Below are 24354 nucleotides of genomic sequence, written 5' to 3'. Positions count from 1 at the left end.
GAGCTGGACACGACTAATGTGACTTAGTATGCAGCACAACAATAACAACCACCACAACACGGAGGGGCACAACATGGAGAGACGTTTTCAGAGGTGCTGGTATGTCTATTACCTTGATTATGATGACTGTTTCATGAGTATATGCCTAGGTCCAAACTCATCAAATTGTATACATTAAACACATGCAGTTTTTTGTATATCCATTATTTCTCAATATAGCTGTTTAAAAAGAAATGAGCAGAAAAGGGGAGGAGGAGAGAGAGAGAAGGAAGTAATTCTGGGCAGAGAGATCCTGTGTGCAAAGGCAGAGAGGCCAAAAACACTGGGTTTATTTAGGAAGCAGTAAATATCTTAGTGCATCAGAAGCAGAATGAGGGAAGTGGGTGGTAGAAATATTGGCAAAAAATTATATTTGAGACAGATTAAGGAGGACCTTGAAGATCATGTGGAGTCAGATACATAAAAAATAAGGGACTGATTGAACTAGGTTTGTATTTAGTAATAATCTACTGATTATTATCAAAAGGAATTGCTTTGGGTGAGACTGAAGGCAGAGCAGCCAGGCAGGGAGAATAGTTTCTACAAGCACAGCATCTCTACGAGGCAGATTTCCCAAGACAGCTCAGATCTCAAATTTGTCTCCCTGTGTGCTTGTCACATGCCCTGATTTTGGCTTCAGAAAATCAAAAATCCTGAATCACAGATGATGTGATTGCTAATCTTGTAGATAGGTGCTGATGGATCTGTTGCCCAGGCAATTTGTGCCACTAATAAGGACCACCTGGAGAAGACGCCCTTGTGCAAAAGAGGGTGGAGTGTGAAGTGTGGTACAGGCAACTGGGGGAGGTAAATTCTGGCTTTTGGTGCCCTTCAAACTCACAGTGCTGATTGTCACGTATTTCAAAACCAGTTAAGGCCACCTTTCTCTGTAGGGATCAGGTCGTTTTACTCTCAGCTAGCCCCGCCCTTCATACTGCTGCTTATACCTCCCTCAGGCTCTTTATTTTCTGCCTCTTGCTTTAATTATGTCTGTATGAATCTCTTGATCTTTTCCACTAGATGAGAGAGCTCTTTGGGGGCTTGCTGAAATTGCATTTCATTTTGTATATCGTCATTTCTCATCCATCAATTTTTGTGGAATTATAGAATCTTGGACTGTAAAGGACAATAAACCAATCCATTCTAAGGATGCCCTTAGACATCACAGAGCATGTCTGGATGATCTGGATGCGTAGATGAGTGGATAGACAGATGAACATTTAAGTAGAAAGGTAGGTATATGGATGAATGGATGGATGGGTGGGTAGGTGGGTGTTAATTAGATAGGTGTGTGGCTCTATAAATGGTTAGACAGGTAGAAGGATGGATTGAAGATTGGAGGATGCATGAATGGTAGATTTATACTACAGATGGGAGGTGCTTTTTCATTGGAAGATGTTTACAGCAACTCTAAGCAGCACTTTGCTTTTTCAGATGTACAGTTAAAGTCAGTTACCTTGTTCCAGGTAGGGTAGATGTTCTGGCTGTGGTCAGCCACCTCTGAGTGTTTGCATACTGAACCCTGTCCCAGTGATGGGGACCAACGCTGAAGTTGATTCATTTCTTTCTATATCAGGAAGCAAAGGGCCACACAATTTATACATCTTGCATTTTTCATGTAAGAAAGTCTTTGGGGATATTTAGATCACTGAGTCAAATGAGGAAGTGATATAGAGGTATGGGTGACCAAGCGTGACAACTGTTTCCATTGTTGTTCTTAAGCACACGGGCATTTGCTGTAACCCTGAGATCTTTGGGGATGATCATCTTCCTTTCTTCAAATGGATGACACACTGTTAAGTGATTGTGGGAACTGAGGCCCTCCTGTACCTCTAACTGGTAAGGTGCCTTTGAACTTGACCTTGAAGAAGCTGACTCTTCTTGGTAAATTACTCTTGGTGCTAATCATTATCTCTATCACCATAAATACTGAGTATTTATCACAAGTCATGCCATGTGCAAAATGCTTTGCATGCACTCCACCGTCTGAAATACTATACATTTTACCCAGATATGTTACCTGTCCTTCCCCACTGGAAGGATGGAGCCTTTTTAAAAATAATTTTTAAAAGTTGTGGGTTTTTTTGTTTTTTTGTTTTTTTTTGGCTATGCCCCACATCATGCGGGATCTTACTTCCTTGATCAGGGATCGAATCCATGCCTCCTGCATTGGGAGCATGGAGTCTTAACCAATGGATCACCAGGGAAGTCCCAGGATGGGGATTAAAAAAAAAACACTTTTGTTTACTGCTCTAATTCCAGCAGCTAACAATGCTGGCACAACATAGGCATTCAGTAATACTTATTGACTAGAGGGATGAGTTATCTCATCTATTTCTCATAGAGGCTCTAGGAGGTGGATATTTCCCTTTCCACTTCAGAGAAGGGAAAATTATGACATGGACCTTAGGTACCTTCAGAGATATTTTAGTTTTTTGCAGGAGGGCATACCATCTGAGGCTCATAAGAAGGGAAAGGAGGCGTTTCGCCAGAAAAACATAAAGAAAATAAAATCCAGCTCAGCTTTGCTTACATAAGGCAGTTATGCAGGGTCTTCACCATGGACTTGTTCCCCTCAACTGTGTTACTGCATCTTCTACTTACCACTAGCATCTGTGCTGATGGAGGAGATATGCTCAAGGGCTCCAAGGCAGACATGGAAGGGAGTGAATAAGGATGAAGCACACGGCACAGCCAAGCCTTTATGTAAAATGTTACCTCACTTCCTGGTTGAAAGCAGAGACAGGATTTCCTCTAGTCACAAGATCCGAACCAAGCGGCCCATCTCTTCACCTCCCCATCTCTTTATGAGCCTACCCACCTGTTCAGCTCTTGGACAGAAAACCTTTTGTCATCATTACATCTCCCCTGCCCAACAGAGTAGCAGGTGTGCAGTAGGTGCCTCATAAATGCCGGTTGAGTTGATGGAATTTCTCCAGAGGAAATTCAGGGGCACAGCCTAGCTCCTGAGCACTCTCAGCCCCTTTCTTATGCCTTCCGGTTGAGACTTGATCACACAATCCAAGCTGGGAGGAGGTGAGAGAAAGACTGGGCTCTGTTGACAGAGATGGTGGCTATTGGCAGGTTTCTATTTTGACCTTATCCAGCATTTCCATTTTTCTCTGGCCTTTTGATTAATTGTGTGACTCCTGGTGCATGTGGGTCCATTTCATGCTTCATTGGAGAGTCCCACAAAATGCTGTTAAATCAGTTAGGTTGGGGGGAAGGGATGAGAGAAGTGAGGGGGGCTGGGTGGGGGGAGAAGGGGGAGGCGGAAGCTCGGTGAATTTGCTGTTCAGACCTAGTTGTGGGACTGCAGTGGCAAGGGCTTCAATCCACAATCTCCTGAGCTGGGTGCAGCGTGGATCCACATGGATCCTGCTTCCGATGTGAACTGCATCCAGTAGAGACAGAGACGGGACTTCCCTACACAAAGCTGAAATACCCAGGATGGGGTGTGAAGTGTCACAGCAATAGTGCTAAGAAAATGCTCTGAGAGTTTAGAGAAGGGAGGGTAGACTCCTGGTGGGGTGTGCATGGTGATGGCAGGCAGAAGGGATGAGGGAAAGTTTTCTGGAAGAGACAGTGTCTGGTCCTGGGTTTTGAAAGATTATGGGGTCGGCTGTGCAGAGAAGGTGGGAAAAGTATTCTGGGAAGCAGGTGTTTCCTAAGTCTCGGTAGAGTCTGGGAAGCCAGAGCATGTATGTTAAATAGTAACTCCTCTGGCTGAACCAGAAGGTGCACAGAAAGCAAAAACTGGGGTGTGAAGTGGAGTCTGTGGATTGGATCCTGGGAAGCCCAAATGCCAGTCTGGGATGCATTTAGGTGCAGTGGTGAAGAGTCCTGGATTTAGAGACTAACCCTCTGGGTTTGAAATTGGGCTTGCTAGCTGAGTGACTTTGCAAAGCCTCCCGTTGGCATCAAAAGTCATTCAGTTTACCCTCTCCTTGACCTAGCAAAGCTGCAACAAGGATTCAGATAAACTGTGTAAAAAACTTCACACATGTACGTGCTAAGCATTCAGTAAGTGGTAACAGCTATATTTGGGGAAGGAAATGGCAACCCACTCCGGTATTTTTGCCTGGAAAATCCCATGGACAGAGGAGCCTGGCAGGCTATAGTCCATGGGATCACAAGGAGTCAGACATGGCTTAGCAACTAAACAACAGCAACAACAGCTATATTATTGTTGTTTTTGTTTTTCATTGCTAGACAGTAAAACTGCAAGAAAGGTTATATTGAAACATATAAGAAAGAAGGATGGAATATACTTTGGAAATATCTGGGATCTTTTGAGCACTTTGGTGAGCATCATTTATTAATGAGTTGTTCATGAGAACAGATACTTTATTCTTGGTGTGTCAAGGGTATAACACCATTTATCCTGAGTCACAGTGAACCACTGTGTAGACAGGAATATTGAATTTTTTTAAAACAAATTAGATAGTTTAAGCAGGAAGAACAACTCAATTTAGAGCTCACTTAAAAAAAGATATATTGAGCATTATGCATCAAATACCAAATTAAGCAGTGACCATACAAAGATGGCTGGTCCATAGTCCCAGCTGAGTAGGGAACACTGACATGAAAATAAACACAGAACACAATAACTTCAGTAAGTGAAGTTTGCACAAGTTTCTAAATTTATGAAATTATTGAAATCACTCTAGATAAAGTACCTATTGCTACCTGGTAACAGCATACCTAGGCCTATATTTTTTAAAGTAATGCCCATCCTTTAGAGGGCTGCTGCTGCTGTTGCTAAGTCGCTTCAGTCGTGTCCGACTCTGTGCGACCCCATAGACAGCTGCCCACCAGGCTCCCCCGTCCCTGGGATTCTCCAGGCAAGAACACTGAAGTGGGTTGCCATTTCCTTCTCCAATACATGAAAGTGAAAAGTGAAAGTGAAGTCGCTCAGTCGTGTCCGACTCTTAGCGACCCCGAGAACTGCAGCCTACCAGGCTCCTCCGTCCATGGGATTTTCCAGGCAAGAGTACTGGAGTGGGGTGCCATTGCCTTCTCCTATCCTTTCAGGGCTAACTCAGTAAATTTGAAACAATGGAATTACGGCAATGAAAGCACTAGGACCGTAAACGTCATAAAGCAAAATACCCTGGACTTTTGTTATGTTCTGAGGGACTACAGTTCAGTGCTGGGAATTCTGGGGAAACTTGAGATACCATGGCTACAGCTGACAAGCGACTGGATGCTCTGTCTATGCACCCTTATACATAATGACTCACTTAGGGAGGGAAGAGCATTGGCAATGCTAGGCTTCCTCTGAGCCTAGCGTCGTCTGTGTACAGCACTTCGTAGATGCCATCTCTTTTGACACTCAGCAGTAACCCTGTGGAGTGAAAGTATGATTCCCCATTTTATAGACAAGGTGGCAGAACCAGAGAAATGAAGCAACTTTCCCAAGGTCACTGAGCAGAACAGGACTGTCAGACTCGAAAGCCCTGTCTGCATTTGCATTCTAGACTCTCGAATATTACACCTGTGAGGCTGACAGGGAACAACTTTTAATCAGCCTAACGCAGATGTATTACATCCTTATAAAGAAACATTCCCTTTGTGGATGAGTCATTGATCATTCACTCTACACGGAGCGGGAAGGTAGAGGTGGCAATTGCTTCTCTCCTGCTGTGTGAGGTGGCGATAACTAGGTCAGAGTCTGTCTGCATCCCTCCCTGGTTTCTGACTGCCTGGCATCCCAACCAGGGCCCTTCTCTAAGCCTAGCTGCTTCTGGGGCGGCCTCCCTCCAAGTGGCTCTGAGATTTGAAGGCTTCATTTCAGCGGCCCTGCCCCTCATCCCAGGGCCATTGAGCATCCCACACTCTGCATGGGGGCATGTCTGACCCAACACAGTACAAATGCCGACTTGCTCGGTGCTCAACAGTCCAACAGTGCTCTGTCTCCTAAAACCCACCTCAAACCCACACAAGTAAGGACTAACTAAACACCAGACATGTCAGTAAGAGGAATGAAGGTGGTTACACTGTACATTCACATTGTGTTTTACGGTTTATGATGAGCTTTCTGGTGCCTTCCTAAGGATAGCTAGGTACTGTGTTGTCATCACAACAGCTCTAAAGGAAAGTGTTCTTCTTATCCTGCTGCTGCTGCTACTAAGTCACTTCAGTCGTGTCCGACTCTGTGGGACCCCACAGATGGCAGCCCACCAGGTTCCAATGTTACCCAAAAGGGAACTGGCACAGAGAGACTACGGTTCACTCAAGGTCACAAAAGTAGCAAGCGGCAAAGCTAGGGTGTGAGCTCAGGCAGTCCAGCTCCAGCAGCCACCTCACATAACCACTAAAGGACCCTGCCGTCTGTTGTGTCAGGTGGTCGGTCCCTCGTGGACTCATCCAGCCTCACTCGCTTGTGACTTTATTGGTCTGTGTAGCGCTCTGGTGGGTGAGAGCACTGTGTAGGCTTGTCTATATAAACTGGAAGCTTATACAGGAAGGGAGAGGGCGTGGTGAGAATGGGCATCCTTCTGTGTGGAGTGGGGGTGAGATGACATGAGGGGTTGGGGGAGCTCTTTACTCTCTGGTGGAGAACCGAAGGGGATGTGAGCCTGTAACACTCAGCATTTTCAGTTGTCAAACTGGTCGATGTGGACACAGCAATATTTTAAACAAATGCAAAGGAGAACTATTTCAACAGAGGAGGAAGAAATTATTTCTTAGAGGCTCAAAGTCTGGTCCCTTGGGCTCGCTAATCACATGTGTCCGTTTAACTCAAAGGCTATTCTTTGTGTGGGTATCAGGAGGGTGAAAGGAAAAGTACAAGCCAGGCTTTTGTTCTCCACGTGTGAGTTGGGAATTTTTTTTACAAGCAATCTTTTATTGAAGGAAAATTTCTTTACAATATTGTGTTGGTTTCTGCAGTGCAATACAGCCGTAATTACACACAAATCCTCTCCCTCTTGAGTCTCCCTCCCCTCCCCCATCCCACTCCTCTAGGTCATCACAAAGTGCCAGGCTGGGTTCCCCATGTTTGAGTTAGGATTCCTGAGAATAAATTCATTTTCTGTCTTCCTGAGTCATGAACCGAATGGCATGCACCCAGAACATTTGCTGGTAGTTATAAATGGTCTTGGTGAGGTGGGGGGCCCTCTGCTGAATTACGGTCTCCCAACCTCTCAGCGAAGGACACTCCAACCCGGACTCTTTATCAGTCTTACACTAGCCTCTCCCAAACACATTCCTTTCAAATATTTGAAACTCTGCCTTATTATGTAATTTATGAACAACCCTGTGCTGAATGCTTTGAAACTGTTTTGTGAAGACACACAGAGCTGTAAAATTTGTTGCCCACCCCCAGAAGCATACTGTTTGGTGAAGATAAACACAAGGCACAGTCAGTGAGTGCTTCCTGAACCCATGACCTTCTGCTCCTCATCAGGGCCCGAGGCCTTATCTTAGCCTTCCTTTTATGATTATGTTTTTCTTTTTGATAATGCCGACTCCATGGCACTTTTCTTCTTCGTAAGATTGCATTCTGATTTTCCTTTTCTCTCTCATTTTCTTCTATTTGGGATTGCATCTGCCCCTCAAATGGGTTACCAAGTCCCAGTTCTTACTTATCTTTCTATTTTCTTTTTTTTTTTTTTGATGAGGGCCATTTTAAAAATCTTTATTGAATTTGTTACAATGTTGCTTTTGTTGTTTATGTTTTGTGTTTTGGCTTCGAGGATGTGGATTCTTAGCTCCCCAGCCAGGGATAAAACCCACACCCCCTGCATTAGAAGGTGAAGTCTTAACCACTGGACTGCCAGAGAGTCCTGGCAAAGCTTTAACATACTGTATTTTCTATGATCCTTCTTTGGAAATTTCACACCAAAAATTTTTTCCCCCCAAAAAATACAAAATATTACTATAGTCAATAATTGCATTTGAAGTCTGTCAGCTTCTTATGTAGAATATTTAACACAAAAACTCATTTTGCAATTCATTTAGAAGTATATGTCTGTATATTTCATATGGAATGTATCATAAGCTCCTTTATGTATAAATTGGGACAAACCATGAAAGAGCTGTTAAAAATGGCATGGGACAACTGAGATACGAAATTGTATGAACAAAATAATCCCAATTTTAAGAGACTATCTGTCTATATTCTGTAGTAAATCAAAATAATGACATCAGCCTGCAAAGTTCATCTATGTTTTCGGTTTCTATCTTGATGAAAATATTTACGTTGACCTAACCAAAGAAATAAAATTTATCTCTATTTCAAAACATCTTTTATTTAAAAATGGGACGTGACACCCATAATCAAAAAGAACTTGTCAACTAAAAAAAAATTCACAACGTGATAGTTGCAAGTTAAGTTTTATTTGGGGCAAATGGGGACTGAAGCCCAGGAGACAGCACTAAGATAGCTCTGAGAAGCTGATCCAAAAATGCAGGGGGAAAGGACAGCATGTGATTTGGGTAAAGGGGGAGTACATGCTATCAAGCACATGTTTTTTGTAGGAAGTTTCTGCTGGTCTCGTGAAGCTTCTGCTAGTTATGAGGAACAATCATCACCATGAGAACTGGGCTCATAAAATCAGCTCCTAACTATCTGAAGGCCTGTCCTGCAGTTTCCTGGAGCACTGCTGCTGCTGCTAAGTCGCTTCAATCGTGTCCGACTCTGTGCGACCCCATAGACGGCAGCCCACCAGGCTCCCCCGTCCGTCCCTGGAATTCTCCAGGCAAGAACACTGGAGTGGGTTGCCATTTCCTTCTCCAATGCATGAAAGTGAAAAGTGAAAGTGAAGTCGCTCAGTCATGTCTGACTCTTAGTGACCCTGAGAACTGCAGCCTACCAGGCTCCTCTGTCCATGGGATTTTCCAGGCAAGAGTACTGGAGTGGGGTGCCATGGCCTTCTCCAGCTCCTGGAGCAGAGTGCCTCTTTTCTGCTCTCCACCCTGAATTCCTTCAGTGGGTGTTTAAGATCAGTGGCTGCAATGGCGCATGATTCAGTCCTTGTAGATGGCAAGCACTCATGGCAAGTGTCAATTTGTGGTTGACAAACTATATCCAAAGACTTCATAGATTAATAAGGATTGAGATCGCCAATTAGTGAAGACTTGGATACTGGAGTACAGAATCTCTGCTGGCTCTTTTTTCTTTTTCTTCTTGTTTAAATCTTGAGGAAGTGCATCAATCTTTAGTCTTTAACCATGGCTTTTATGTAGATCATTCCTAAGTGCTCACTATTCCCAGATATTGAGGCCTGATTTTCCAGCTTCCTGATCCACACTTGTACCTATGTGCCCCACTGAGAACTTGAACTCAGTGCACTCTCCACTGAGCTGCTTATTATCGCTTCCAGACTTGCTTGCTTTTCCTTTTGTTAAAGGCACCACCACCCTCCTTCAATCCCAGACCTAAAACTGTAATCGTATTTGGCTTCTTCTTCTTCCCCAGCTGCTGCTGCTGCTAAGTCACTTCAGTCGTGTCCGACTCTGTGCGACCCCATGGACTGCAGCCCACCAGACTCCTCTGTCCATGGGATTCTCCAGGCAAGAACACTGGAGTGGGTTGCTATTTCCTTCTCCAATGCATGAAAGTGAAAAGTGAAAGTGAAGTCGCTCAGTTGTGTCCAACTCTTCGAGACCCCATGGACTACAGCCTACCAGGCTCCTCTGCCCATGGGATTTTCCAGGCAAGAGTACTGGAATGGGTTGCCATTGCCTTCTCCATCTTCCCCAGAATATCCTACAATTAACTTTTCTCTGAAATTCCTTGGTGGCCCAGTGGACTTGGAGTGTTCACTGTTCAGGGCCTGGGTTTCAATTCTTGGGCAGGGAAATAAGATTCTGCAAGCCACACCAAGACACCAAAAAAAAAAAAAAAGGAAAAAAAAATTTTTTTTCTTCTCCGTATTGCCACAGCCACAATCTTAAGTAAGTCTTTGTGCCTGTTAGTAGGACCAACAATTGTCTTTTTATTTAAAGAAAAAGGATAAAATGTAACCCACATATTATATTTAAAGGTTAAAATTTAGAGGTTTTAGCATAATATATTCATAAGATTTCAATTATCACTATCTAATCCTATATCTGAGCTCTAAAGGAAGGGTCAGATATGGGAAAAAGTAAAGTCACTGGGATAAGATGGAAATGAAGTGGGGGTAATGTTGGAACCTCTTCACAATCAGCTGTCCAAGCAGGGAGGCCAAAGTACAGGAGCCCTGGAATCCAGTTATAATATCAAGCTGATGTCTCTGTGGCACATTTTATATCTTTTTTTATTGGTGCGTCATGGCACCCTATGAGGCAGACAAGTCAGCTATTATTACATCCACTCAAGAGAAGAAAAAACAGAGGCCTGCTGAGAGGTGCCAAGACTCCTCCAAGGTTATGTAATTGGTTCCTGCAGCTCTGGTCTGGACTCCAGCCCAAGCTCTTTCCAATGGGCCACATTTTTTTTTCCCCAGGAGTAAAGAGATGACGTTGGACCCTATCTTAGGAGATGTAGATACATGAATTAGAAACGTAATTAAGTAGAAGCAAGCACCTTTCTTTTGAAGTATTCCTCAAGCATAGAATAAACACTAAACTTGAACTTGGCCATTCAGTTCTAGTTCTGCTATGTATCCATTTTATGATCTTGAGGATTTCATTGAACACTTCTCAGGCTCAGTTTTCTCACCCATAAAACTGAAATGATAATAGTTATCTCACAGATTTGCTGTGAGGCTCAAATCAGGAAACACATGTGTAGTGCTATGAAAACTGTAAGGTATGAGACTAATAGAGGTTGTTAAGCTTTTCTTTTGACTAGCAATGGATTCTGTGGGTGGGGGTCCAGGGCTGTTCTCATGTACAGGCTGTCTCAAGCTGCTGAAGTATTTATTCACTCACTCAGAAATAAATTTCTGTCTGTAAGCCATCCAGTGTGTGGTACAGCCTGAATGGACCTAATACATGCTGATGTGACGGTGAGTGAAGGAGTGGATCCTTGCTAAGATCCTGGATTTTTCTCCTGCATTTGCTCACCTGGACCAACTCCCGAAAAATGCTACAGAATGAATTGCTTCCAAGCTGGTGTCTCACACGGCATAATTGGAATAATCATAAAGATTGCCGTTCTCTTCTTTTCTTCCCTTGGCTCTCCAACTGGTGGTGGCACGCAATGCTTTGGTCGGATGATCCCATAAAATCTATGGGGAGTGGCATAGTGGACCTTGGGCAGAATGAGGTGATTCAGTCTGTGACAAATTGATTTTCTTCCCCCTGTGCACTCACATCATCTCCTTTTGCACTCCAGTGCACACTGGATCTAATAAGCTGAGCCTGGTCCCTGAATCATCATTTTTTTCTGTTCCTCTGAGTTCTGTGAGAGTCTTTTTACCAGGCTTCTGGAATATAATCCTGGGCAGCCCTTCTGAGTATGGCAAACTGAGGGTGGAGGATGGGATTTTGGAAGGTTCTTTTAATTTTGAAATCATTTGATACATCAAAAATTCGTAACATAATGGAAGTACAGGGATACTTCCGTTCTTGGGGCTTTACCTGGCACACAGGTTTATTCCTTGCAGCTCTCAGCTTTAGCCAATGAGACCTCGGGGTCTCACTCACTGTTATCAGTACTGCCCACTAAGCTCTCTATGACAAAAGAATGCATACAACTCAGTACCAAAAAGCCAAACAATCTGATTGAAAAATGAACAGAGGACTAAAATAAGCATTTTTCCAAAAAAGATATACAGATGGCCAACAGCCACATGAAAACATGCTAAACATCGCTAATCACCAGGGAAATGCAAATCAAATCACGGTAAGATATCACTTCATACCTGTCAGAGTGGCTATCATAAAAAGATAGGAAGTAAGTATTGGTGAGGATGTGGTAAAAAGGGAACCCTTGTGCACTGTTGGTGGAAATGTAAATTGGTACAGTCATTACAGAAAATGGTATGGATGTTCCTCAAAAAATTAAAACTGAAACTATTACATGATCCAGTAATTCCACTCCTGGATATTTCTCTGAAGCAAATGAAAACATTAATTTGAAAAGACATATGTACCCCAGCATTCACTGCCACACTATTTATAATAGCCAAGATATGGGAGCAATAAGTGAAGAAGACTTGGTATATACATACAGTGGAATAATACATACTTGGCATAAAAAAAGAATGAAATAATGTCATTTGCAGCAACATGGGTGGACCTAGAGATTATCATACTAAGTCAAACAAATACAGCGTGTTTTTACTAATATGTGTAACTTTTAAAAAAAGGCAAATGGACAAATATAAAAAAAAACAGAAACAGAGAACAAACTAGTGGTTACAGGAGGGGAGGGACAAATAAGTGAAGGAGATTAAGAGATCCAAACTAAAAAAAAGATTTACAAAAAAGAGATACAAACTACTAATTGTAAAGTAAGTAAGTCACAAGGATATAATGTATAGCACAGGGAATATAGTCAATAATAATATTAACCTTGTATGGGTGATAATCTATAAAAGTATCAAATTATTATGTTGGATACCTAAAACCAGTATAATATTGTAAGTCAACTATACTTCAGTTAAAAAGCTAAGTAAAGTGGTAAAAGTTATAAATTTTATGTTATACGTAGTTTCACTACAAATTTTTTAAAAAGCTGCGCCTTGGCCAGCACCATCCCAAGTCTGCCTGTTAAGGGCAGTTTGCATGGCCTCACTTAGTACACGTTCTCAGTGACGCAGTGGGACCTGGCACGTGGCTGGAGCTCAGAGCCAAAGCACGCTTCAGGTTTTTGTTTTATTTCAGTCCAATCAATCATTAAAAAAAAAAAAATCTCACATCCACCAGATGTCAGGGATGGTTCTAAGCACTAAGGAGGGAAGTGAAATTTAAAGCTATTTCTCTGCTTCCATCTGGTGGAAGCCATCATCATTTCTCTCCTGTAGTTTACATCATATTTCTTTCCAACACAAATCTCCCTGCTTCGCTCAGAGTAAAAGCGCCTGTCCTCTCCTTGGCCCGTCTATTCCTCAGTCCTCTCCCCTCCTACTCTCCCAGGTTTGCTGGGCTCCAGACTCTCTGGCCTCCCCAAGGCCCAGGTACACGCTCACCTCAGGGCCTTTGCACCGACTTGCTCTTCCAAGCACTTACTATAAGCTGTACTAGTCCATGTGATCATTTCCTTACCTCTTTCATGCCTTCATGAAAATAACACCTCACTAATGGATTTTTGTCTGTTTTGTTCACTGAAGTATATATTTTTTTTAAAAAGTATTTTGTATTGGGGTATAGCCTATTGACAATGTTGTCATAATTTCAGGTGGACAGTGAAGGGACTCAGCCACACATATACATGTATCCATTCTCCCCCAAACTCCCCTCCCATTCAGGCTGCCACATAACATTGAAAAGAGTTCCCTGTGCTATGTAGCAGGTCCTTGTTGGTTATCCGTTTTAAATAGAGCAGTGTGTAAGGCAACCATAAGTTTGTTCTCGAAGTATGTGAGTCTCTCTGTTTTTTTAAGTTTATTTGTATTATTTCATTTTAGATTCCACACATAGGGGATGTCATATGATAACCTAAATGTCTTTCAAGAGAGGGATGGATAAAGAAGATGTAGTGCATATATACAATGGAATATTACTCAGTCATTAAAAAGAATGAAATAATGCCATTTACAGCAGCATGGATGAGCCTAGAGAGTATCATACTGAGTGAAGTAGGCAGACAGAGGAGAAATATCATTTCACTGAAGGATCTTAATCAGCTGCAACGGTGCACTCGGGAAATAGGTCTTCAATGAGCAAGTAAAGGAAGGAAGAAAGGACTTTGCCAGCTAGTGTGGGAAAACAGGACACGTGGTTGAGTGTGAAATCTTTTCTTTTCCCACAGTCCTGTTCTTTTTCATTTGCGTCTCTTTGAGCTCCCGCCCAAACCTACTTGGTGCTGTGTGGATAATGTTCACCTCTATCTCCTGGCACCCTGGACAAATGCTGCATGATTCCTCCAGCACTTACCACCAAGTTCTGCATGCAGTAGGCACTTAATACAGTGTGGGTTGGCTGAAGAAGGATCTGAGTCTTGCAGACAGATAGTTAACAGTTTGGGGGGGTTGATGATGGCTGTGGGCTATAATATTCAGGGAAGGAACTCTGGAGCTGGACACTGAGTCTGGAAGTGGGAACAGAAAGGGAGCTCCAGGTAGAAGGAGAAGAGAGCAGAGGGCTGGAGGCTGGGATGCATTTGGGGACTTTGGACTGATTAACGCTTCCTCCCGGGCAGGGCAAGAATGTTCGCATCTTTTCCCACTTTCTGCACTGTTGCCCATCTGCAGCGTCTGGCTCCCTTTTCTTCAGCTCACACTTTTGCCTTCTCTCTGCCCCAGAAGTCGCCTGTGGCTTTATGTCATTGGCCAGCAGGGGTTTCCATTCATTGATCCAGCATGCTGGCCAACTGAAAACCTCATCTGATGACAGGAGATTCCCTCCCAGGCTTTCCGTTCTCTCCGTCCTCATTTCCTCTCTAGTGGAGACCCGCAGGCCACTCCTTCCTTTGTTCTGCAGTGGACGTGTTGCCCTCTCTGGCACTGGGCTGTCCTCTTGTAAGTTTGTACATATCAGTTTCCTCTGTTGAGCTGTAATTCCCTAGAGACCCGGGTTGTACTTGTATCTTTCATCATAGCCATACCTTTTATGTGGCTCATAAACAAATGCAAACAAAATGAATTGCAGAGTGAATTCCCAGACGGATGCTGCTGTGCAAGGCAGAGACAGGCCCAGAAGAGTGGTCCGTTTGACCACGTGGAAGTGGTGGGTGATCCTCTAAGGGGTGCACTTCCCAGGGAGACTGTAATGATTAATAGCATTTAATGTGTACCAGGCAGTACACCAAGCATTTCCTGTCCCTCATCTTGTTTATTCTTTAGAACAACCCTGTGAGGTAGATTCCATTAGAATCTTGGTATCTACACGGAATCTAGTTATGCTTGAATGCTAGTTATGCTGTGAATCCTACCAAACCCACTATATTGGGTTGTTTTAAGCTTGGTGAGAAGAACCTTCATAACTTTCAGGACTCAGTTCACATGTCACCTCCTTGGGGGAACCTTCCCTGACTCCCCCGTGTCTAAAGCATCCTCTTCCAGGGAATTCCCAGCCTGTCCAGCAGTTAGGACTTGACACTTTCACTGCCACGACCCAGGTTCAATCCCTGGTTGGAGAATGAAGATCCCACAAGCCACATGGCATGAGCTAAGTAAATAAACAAACAAATAAAGCATCCTCTTCCTACCATCAGCCTCCATCACAGCACCCCACATCTTTCCTTCCGAGCACTTATTACAAGTTGAAATTACTCGTTGATTTATTTTTTTTCTTTTCTAAATTTTTCCTTTCCCTTCCTCCCAACAGGAGTTCCACAGAGAAAATGGCTTTGGTTGTGTCGCCCAGCATGTTGCCTGCAGTGCTGTGCAAAGCACTGGCACACAGTAGGCACACACACACGTTTCCTGAATGAATGACTCTGACCTAATCATTTTGTACCTTATCTAATGCCTGTGAAATTGTAAGGGCTCAATACATATCGATGCCTCAGGGAGGTGCTTTAAGTATTTCTCTCTCTTCATCCGTCTCTTTCACATTCAAAAAATATTGTCATAGCTGATTTTTCCACAAAAATGGATAAAGAAGCTGTCATACATATATGCAATGGAATACTACGCAGCCATAAAAAGGAACACATTTGAGTCAGTTCTAATGAGGTGGATGGACCTAGAGCCTATTAGAGTGAAGTAAGCAGAAAGAGAAAAACAAATATCATATATTAATGCATATATATATATGGAATCTAGGACGATGGTACTGCTGAGCCTGTTTTCAGGGCAGCAGTGGAGAGGCCAACACAGAGGACAGACTTGTGGACACAGAGGGGGTGGAGACAGTGGGATGGGGGGAGAGAGCAGCGTGGCAATGTGTACATTACCATATGTGAACTAGATGGCCAGCGGGGGTCTGCGCTAGGTCCAGGGAGCTCCAACCAGGGCTCTGTGAACAAATGTATACATAAATAATATATAATATATATAATAAATAGTTATATATAAATATATAAATAAAAGACGCTTGCTCCTTGGAAGGAAAGCTATGACAAACCTAGGCAGCATATTAAGAAGCAGAGACATTACTTTGCCAACAAAGGTCCGTCTAGTCAAGGCTATGGTTTTTCCAGTAGTCATGTATAGATGTGAGAGTTGGACTGTGAAGAAAGCTGAGTGCCAAAGAATTGATGCTTTTGAACTGTGGTGTTGGATAAGACTCTTGAGAGTCCCTTGGACTGCAAGGAGATCCAACCAGTCCATTCTAAAGGAGATCAGTCCTGAGTGTTCATTGGAAGGACTGATGTTGAAGCTGAAACTCCAATACTTTGGCCACCTGATGCAAAGAGCTGACTCATTTAAGAAGACCCTGATGCTGGGAAAGATTGAAGGCAGGAGGAGAAGGGGATGACAGAGGATGAGATGGTTGGATGGCATCACCAACTCAATGGACCCGAGTTTGGGTAAACTCCAGGAGTTGGTAATGGACAGGGAGCCTGGCATGCTGCAGTCCATGGGGTCACAGAGTCAGACATGACTGAGCTACTAAGCTGAATTGAACTGGGTAACAAAGGGAGGAGAGGAGGTTATCATTTATTGAATCTGTACTAGATCCAGGAACTCTACTAGGTCATTTCAATTAAGTTTCAAAATTGGATATTATCCCAACTTTATAAATTGAAAAATTGTGGCTCAAAGAGATTAAGTAACTTGCTGAAAGTTATATAGATCAATAGTAGCAGATTAGGGATTCCAACTCAGATCTGTTTGGTTGTAGAGTTCTGTTTATTTCCCCTTCTTTATGTCAAATGGAAGCTCAGATTTAGAAGAGCTTCCTTGGTGGCTCAGTGGCAAAGAATCTGTCTGCCAATTCGGCAGTGCAGGAGATGCAGGCTCGATCCCTGGGTTGGGAAGATCCTCTGAGGGAGAGGGCAACCCACTCCAGTATTCTTGCCTGGGAAATCCCATGGACCGAGAGCCTGGTGGGCTACAGTCCATGGGGTCACAAAAGTCAGATAGGACATAGTGACTAAACAACAACAAAGCCAGGATTAGAACCCTGGCTCCTCATCTGGAAGGGTCGTGCTCCTTACACAAGACCAAGGTGTCGTTTCCCTAATTTTACTGTAATGGAGAAGCAGCTCTTCTCATTGCAACGCAGTTTCTCTTTACGTCTCTGCTGAGCATGATTGGTCAGGCTCTGGCTCGTGATGGAACCAGCCCTTGAATAGTTATCAGAGCAGTCTGTTCAGCCTCTCTGAAATCCCCTTCCTTGATTATAAGATTGGAGGCACTAATGTGCATGGTTCCTGCCTCAGCGGCCTCTTGCAAAGATCTGATGACATTATGTACAATGAAGGAATATGAAGACTACAAAACTCTGGAAGAATCACAGAATTGTGGTGCTTGAAGAACAAGCCCTGGGGAGCCAAGGACAAAACCTGGCAAAACCTGTGCCTTGGTAGTTTTGAGTGATTTCTCTGTAGGTGTGTCCTAGACCTAACTTGTTTCAAAGTCATGATTTTCAGGTCCATTTTTTTCTAATTGGCCTTTCTGTACTAAAGATGGTATAGCAAAGCAAAAATCACCATCCATCCATCCATCCATCCATTTATTCATTATACAACAAATATCCTAGTTGCTGGAGATAGGATACAGTGGCCAAAATAATGAAATTCCCCCAGCATAGTCCTAATGGAAAGATGTATGTGTTTATATATGTGTGTGTGTGTGCGCACATGTATACACACACATATTTATTATATTTTTGAACACTTAAAAATCGCTAAAGTAAAGGACTTCCCTGGTCCAATGGTTAAGATTCTGCACTTTCACTGCAGGGGGCAAGGGTTTGATCCCTGGTCAGGGGACTAAGATCCCACATGCTTCATGGAGTGGCCAAAAAGAAAAAAAAAAAACAACCCACCAAAGTAAGCACTTTACACACCTTTTCTTATTTCATCTTCATAGAAACTTGATAATAAAGAGATTATCTTCCCATTTTATAGATGAGCAAACTAAGGCTTAAAAAGTTAAGCAACTTGGCTTAAGCTCAATGATTAGAAAGTATAGAGCCAGGATTCATTTTAAACTGTAACTCCAAAGCCCAAATACCATACTGATGATTGCACTAGACTATATGAATATAACTGCTTTAAACTTTCCCCCCTTATTTTCCTGGAAGTTTTTATAGCATTTGCTGGTGTTTGTCAATCATAAAGCTATGGGCATCAGGCAGATTGTATAAAAAGGTTACCTGGGACTGGCCCAAGAATGTATCTTAGGGCTGGTATGAACTAAGATGAAAATAACATTGGCCTATAATGGAACTAGGAGATTCCCAGGTGGCACAGCAGGAAAGAATCCACCTGAAACGCAGGAGACAGGCCAAGGTTTGATCTCTGGGTAGGGGGGATCCCCTGGAGGAGGGCATGGCAACCCACTGTAGTATTCTTGCCTGGGAAATCCCATGGACAGAGGAGCCTGGCAGGCTACAGCCTATGGGGTCACAAAGATTTGGACATGACTGAGCAACAGCACACACACATAATGGAACAAAGTCTGTAGCATGTGGGAACATCCCTACAGGGATGGTTGAGTGATGCTTGGAAAGTAGCATCAGAAAATAGCATATTGATGATTAAAAATCTCAGCTTTTAAGGATGAGCTCACATGGAAACTTCTTTTGCCTGACTGTACCTATCCATGCTGTATCCACTATGGTTTTACCAGAACAATGGAGTTACCATGAGTGATAGGGAATAAGGGATACATCACAAATATAGACCACAAACACAGCAAAAAGAGAAAGAGAGGGAGAACCTAAGAAAGTCATTGAGCAACCTTGGCTCTGCTGCCTTGAGATCATGGCAGGTCTCTCTGAGTTCATTCTAACTGTTTAACTTATATTGTTTAAATGTATTAATATTAATATGTTAAGACAACAGTTTTCGCAGCCAGAAACAATATTTCTTTGGAAAGAGTGCATCACTGGGGTCAAGCTTCCTCACTGTATGATCTGGGCAAATAATAATGGTGGCTGTCATTCATTAAGGGCTCACTGTATGCCAGGCACATTGCCAAGTGTCTTACATACACTGTCTCATTTATTAAAATCAGGTACCATTATTACCCCATTTTGTAGAAGAGACAACTGAGGCACAGAGAAGACTCATCCATAGCCACGTAGTAAATAGTGAAGCTGAGAACCAAACCCCAGTTGTCTGACTCCAGAGCCGATGTCATAGCAACTCCTCTGCACTTGAGCGTGGCTTTCCCACCTGCCAGTTGGAACAGTAACATCTAATGTTTCATTTTTGTATCTGTAGGGGACAAAAAATGTTAAAAAAATATTGAATGTATCTGGCATTTTGTAGAATCTTGATAAATGGTATTTTGCAAAAAAAAAAAAATTCTTGCTTTTCCCAGGGCTTCTGTGCTCTCTTTTGGCCTCTTAGAGATTCATTAATCGAATTTATTGTCTGTCTCATTTAACTTGTCAAGTCATTTGGCAGCGGTGACCACTTTGCTGGTAAAGTGGTTCTCAGGCTCTTTGCCTGGCTTCCTCACCATGGTGTGTGTGTGCGCATGTGTGTGTGCTCTGTGTATGCACAGTGAGAGTGTCTTTACCAAGGCATGGGGGAGAGCTGGGATGTGTTTAAAGCTGTGCATGTTAATCAATGAACAGGAGAGGCAGGAGGTTTTTGAGCCCTTTTGCTGGCCTGCCAGCTGCAGGGTATATTAAAGTCACTGTCTGTCCTTGAGTGTCCTGCCCTCCCTTTTCTCAGTGGCCTTCCTGTTCCACTCAGATGTGGCTCTCTGAAGGGTGCACTGATTGTCATTATCGTGATCCCTGCAGCAGGCAGCTGGAGCCACAGCCAGACAGAAGAGACAGGAGCCAGAGTGCAGGGTACTTCTCAAGGTCGCAGAGCTTGGTTGTCTGCTTCGCAGCCCAGGTCCCTTTAAAACAATAAAATAGTTTGAGCTTACAAAATCTAAACTAACGGAGAGGGGCCCCTCTCTGCTACCTGCTTTAACGGAGGCTGCCTCTGACGCTCGTGGTCTGCTAAAGGTGGCAGGTTCTGTGTCCTGTCTCTTCTTGGAAGGGCTTGTCACCCTTTGGAATCAAGTTAACCTAGTTACCTTGCAACTTTATCTCTCTGATGGGCTCCAGAAAAGATGCAACTGTTTAGATTATCTAGTTACTTCTTACTGTTAGATTGAAACAAAGATTCCCTTTGCATCTTTCTAGATCCTAAGTGGGGCTTCCCAGGTGGTGCTAGTGGTCAATGTGGGAGATATGAAATGCCGGTTTGATTCCTGGGTTAGGAAAATCCCCTGGAGAAGGTCATGGCAACCCACTCCAGTATTCTTGCCTGGAGAATCCCATGGACAGAGGAGCCTGGTGGGCTACAGTCTGTGAAGTCACAAAGAGTTGGACACGACTGAAGCGACTTAGCACGCACACACACATATCTTAAGTTACATGAGACCCTGCAGCTAGGCAGTTGTTGTTCATTTCTCAGAAACATTTGTAGTCAAGTACTTGCTGGGCTGTAGTCATCTTGAGGCTTGACCTGGGTAGAAGTTCAGGATGGTGCACACACAAAGCTATCTGGTGTGGTTGTTGGCCGTGGTCACCAGAGGAGCAACAGCTTGCATTTCTCACAGCATGGTGGCTCAGTTCCAAGATGCAGCGTCTGTAGGGTGAGCATCCCCCAAACCCAGGTGGAAGCTGCCAGGAATCACCAGCCTGCCTTGGAGGCAGCAGCGTTTCTGCCATCCCAGGGCCAGCCCCATTCACTGTGTGAGAAGCTCACACAAGGGCATGAGCACTATGGTTCACGGGGGGCTCATCCTGGAGACGGGCTATACCACAATTAATAATGTGCCCCACATCATTTTAATTCCTGCCCTTTACTTTGCTCTTTAGCAATAATTCTCATCTGAGGGGAATGCTGGTACAATGGGTTATTATACTTTTATGAGACTCAGGTTCCACAATTATAAATTGGGAATAAGACTCCCCTGGTTATCTTTAGGAGGGAAAGTCATCATTTAGGCACTCATAAATGCTAGTTGTTGTAATTGACTCAGATGTCTTGAATGCTAGGTACAGGTCTGTACAAGGCTCTCTACACATGTAATTTCATTTAATGTCCCAAAAAACCCTGTGAGGGATGTACTAGGCTTACCCTCACTTTACACATGAGAAAGCTGAAGGTCAAAAAGTTTTAAAAGCTTTTCTAATGTCACACAGTTAAGAGGTAGAAGATCCATGCTCTTAATTATGGCATAGATTGTCCTTATAATTATCATCTCCCTCAAAAAATTGGAAACGTCTTGAGATAGATGGTTTTATATTAATAATTTTTTGTATTCATCCTAGTCCCCAGCTCAGAGATAGGCACAGAGTGGATTCTAAAACAATGAGGTTTGTTAAATAGATAAGGGAGACTAATTGACAGCGAGCATGGGAATATAGACATCCTCACCCAGCACAGTGACTTGCTGCAGGGCTCTCTGGGGAGAATTTTTTAAAGATTTTTTTATTTAAAAAATTTTAAAATTTTGGTTGCACTGCATGGATTGCGATACATCAGTTCTCTGGTTAGGGTTCGAACCCATGTCCCCTGCCTTGGACGTGCAGAGTCCTAACCACTGGACTCCCAGCTCAGAGAATGGGGAGAAATTTTTAACCTCCTTTTCACCCTTTCCATGAAATTCTCAAGGTCACAGAGAATGCCGCCTGATGGCTCCAGAGGAGGAGGGTTAAGATTGATTGTATTTACCTATTTTTACTGTGGTGAATCATTATCAGTTTCATCCTGATACCAAAACCCGAATAGTCTCTACACTGACATTTGTTTCCGAGACTCTTAACAGACTTTTAAATATCACCTAGATCTCTGTAACCACACTGTCTGTCCACATAGGACACATTCAGATTTATTAATACTCTAAAAACCTTGTGGTCTGATACAAATCTCATCCTGTAATGCTTCCCTAATTCTCTGAATCCCAGCCAATTCTCCAAAGCTACTAATCAAAAAGACATTGATAAAGGCTTTTGTGAAGTTAGGGAGAGAGGTACAAGAGAAAATAATGGCAGGTCACTCTGTCCACACACTCCCCTTTGAAATTCTGTTTCTATGAACTGCCATAATTAGCTGCTTTTTAAAGAATTTTTATTAGTCATCTAGAAATGAAGAATCATGATTTCCTGCAGGATTATAAATAGTTATGGAGTGGCTGACCTCGACCAGAAATCAGGGCTTCTGTGGCCAGTGTTAGGTGTCAGGAGGAATTAGCTGGAGAAAGATACACAGCTCTGCAGAAAGCACGAAGTTTCTGAAAACTCTGCCCAGAAAGGACTTGGAAGGGCCAGAGACATGGAAACCCTGAAACAGATCACAGCCTCTGTATTCTCTCACCCAGTGTTATTGCAGGATGCTGTCAGAGGCACCCAGTTGGGTGCTCACATTCCAAGCCATCCCTTGCATCCCTTGATTAAGAATCTATGTGGAATGAGGGGGTAACAGAAATATTGGTGCTACTATTATCTCTTTGGTAGTACCAGTTCTGATGACAGCTTTAGATAAAAATCATCTGGGAAATCGAGGTTTAAGGAAGGGTTATGGATTCTTAGAACGAAAAGATATGTGAGAACACAGATTCTCAAAGTGCGGTCCGTGGACCCATGTGGGTTCTGATACCCTTGTAGGAAGTACATGATGTCAAACCTGTTTTAACGATAAAACTAAGATCTTACTTGCCCTCTGCCATTTTTATTTATTTTCTCACAGTGTCGACATTTGCACCGATGAGGCAGAAGCATCATGGGTGAAACTGCTGGCACTTTGGTGCAAATCCAGGTAGTGAACCCAGCTGCGTTGGTAGCTGGGTTATTCTTTATCATCATGTACTCACCATACAACAATGCCTCTTTCACATAAGACTGTCCTTATGAAGCCATGAAAAGTATTAATTTAAGTTAGACTTGGCTTTTGCATACGCCTGTGTGGTAACATGGAAAGATCAGTGCACATGAAACACTTCTGTTTTGTCCTAAAGCGAGGATTGCGTAGTTGTCTGGGGAGAAAGCGGTTGTGCTGCTGTCTGAATTACGAGCTGAGTTAGCCAGTGTTTTTTTTTTTACCCCCAAGAAATTCCATTTCTGCTTTTAAAAAAGTGACTCAATCTATAGTTATTTAGACTTGGATATTTGGCAAACAGTTTCTCAAAAATGAATGAAGTGAATCTGTCACTTCAAGGCAGCTTACTGGCACAATTTGCTGCAGTCATAAAATACACTTTTTCAAGTGGAATTTTCAAGTGAAAATTAGAATTCTGAAGCTCTTGTATCTGGCCGTGTGACCCTGGACAGCCTCCCAATAGTTACACACTTTTTATGTGAGATTCATAGCAATATTAGCAAATATGATCCTTTTTTGTTATTGTATAGTGAGCTATGTTAACCTTGGGTTCTCTTTGGAGGCTTTATTTAGCTTCCTATACCCTCTTATTTGATGAAATGAACATCAGCTTGGGCAAACTCTGGGAAATGGTAAGGGACAGGGAGGCCTGGCCTGCTGCAGTCCATGGGTCACACAGATTCGGCTACGACTGGGCGACTGAAGAGCAACAACCACCACCTCCTCATTTTACAATGAGAGAGTGGAGTCCTCTGAGTGATAAGGAGATTTGCAGAGATCAGGGGGCTGATCTGCAGTCAGGAAGGTGAGACTCTATCTCTACTCTTACCAACCCACGGTTTGGAAACTCTGCTTGAGACCTCTGGCCTCACAGACAGGACCATTTCTCCTAACCCTTGAACCTCACTCACAGAGCTGCCACTGCACACACAAATCCAAGACACTGATGACATCGTATTACACTGATCCATCAACTACTGTAAGCATGACACCATCTTGGACTGCACAACATAGTGTCTCTCCTTTCTCAGTGATCAGAGACTGGCAGGAATACTCTATTCAACAGTTCTGAGGGCATCAAAGCCACATAATGTCAAGAGTGAATTAATCATTGTTTAGTTCACGTCCAAGTATATAAGACCACACGATGCACAGCTTGGGCCTATGGCATCCCCACTGTTATGTATAATGTACACCAAAATTTGATGTTCTTTCTCAAGAGTTATTTTGTCCCATCTACATATCTCTAGTCACTATAGTGTATTCCATCCCATCCCTCCATCCCACAAACTCACCCCCAGGCTGTATATATATCGTGGTTCCAGGGACAC

The sequence above is a fragment of the Capra hircus genome, chromosome 14 (genome assembly GCF_001704415.2).
Source record: "Capra hircus breed San Clemente chromosome 14, ASM170441v1, whole genome shotgun sequence".
Taxonomy (NCBI): Eukaryota; Metazoa; Chordata; class Mammalia; order Artiodactyla; family Bovidae; genus Capra; species Capra hircus.
This window is presented reverse-complemented; position numbering follows the sequence as displayed.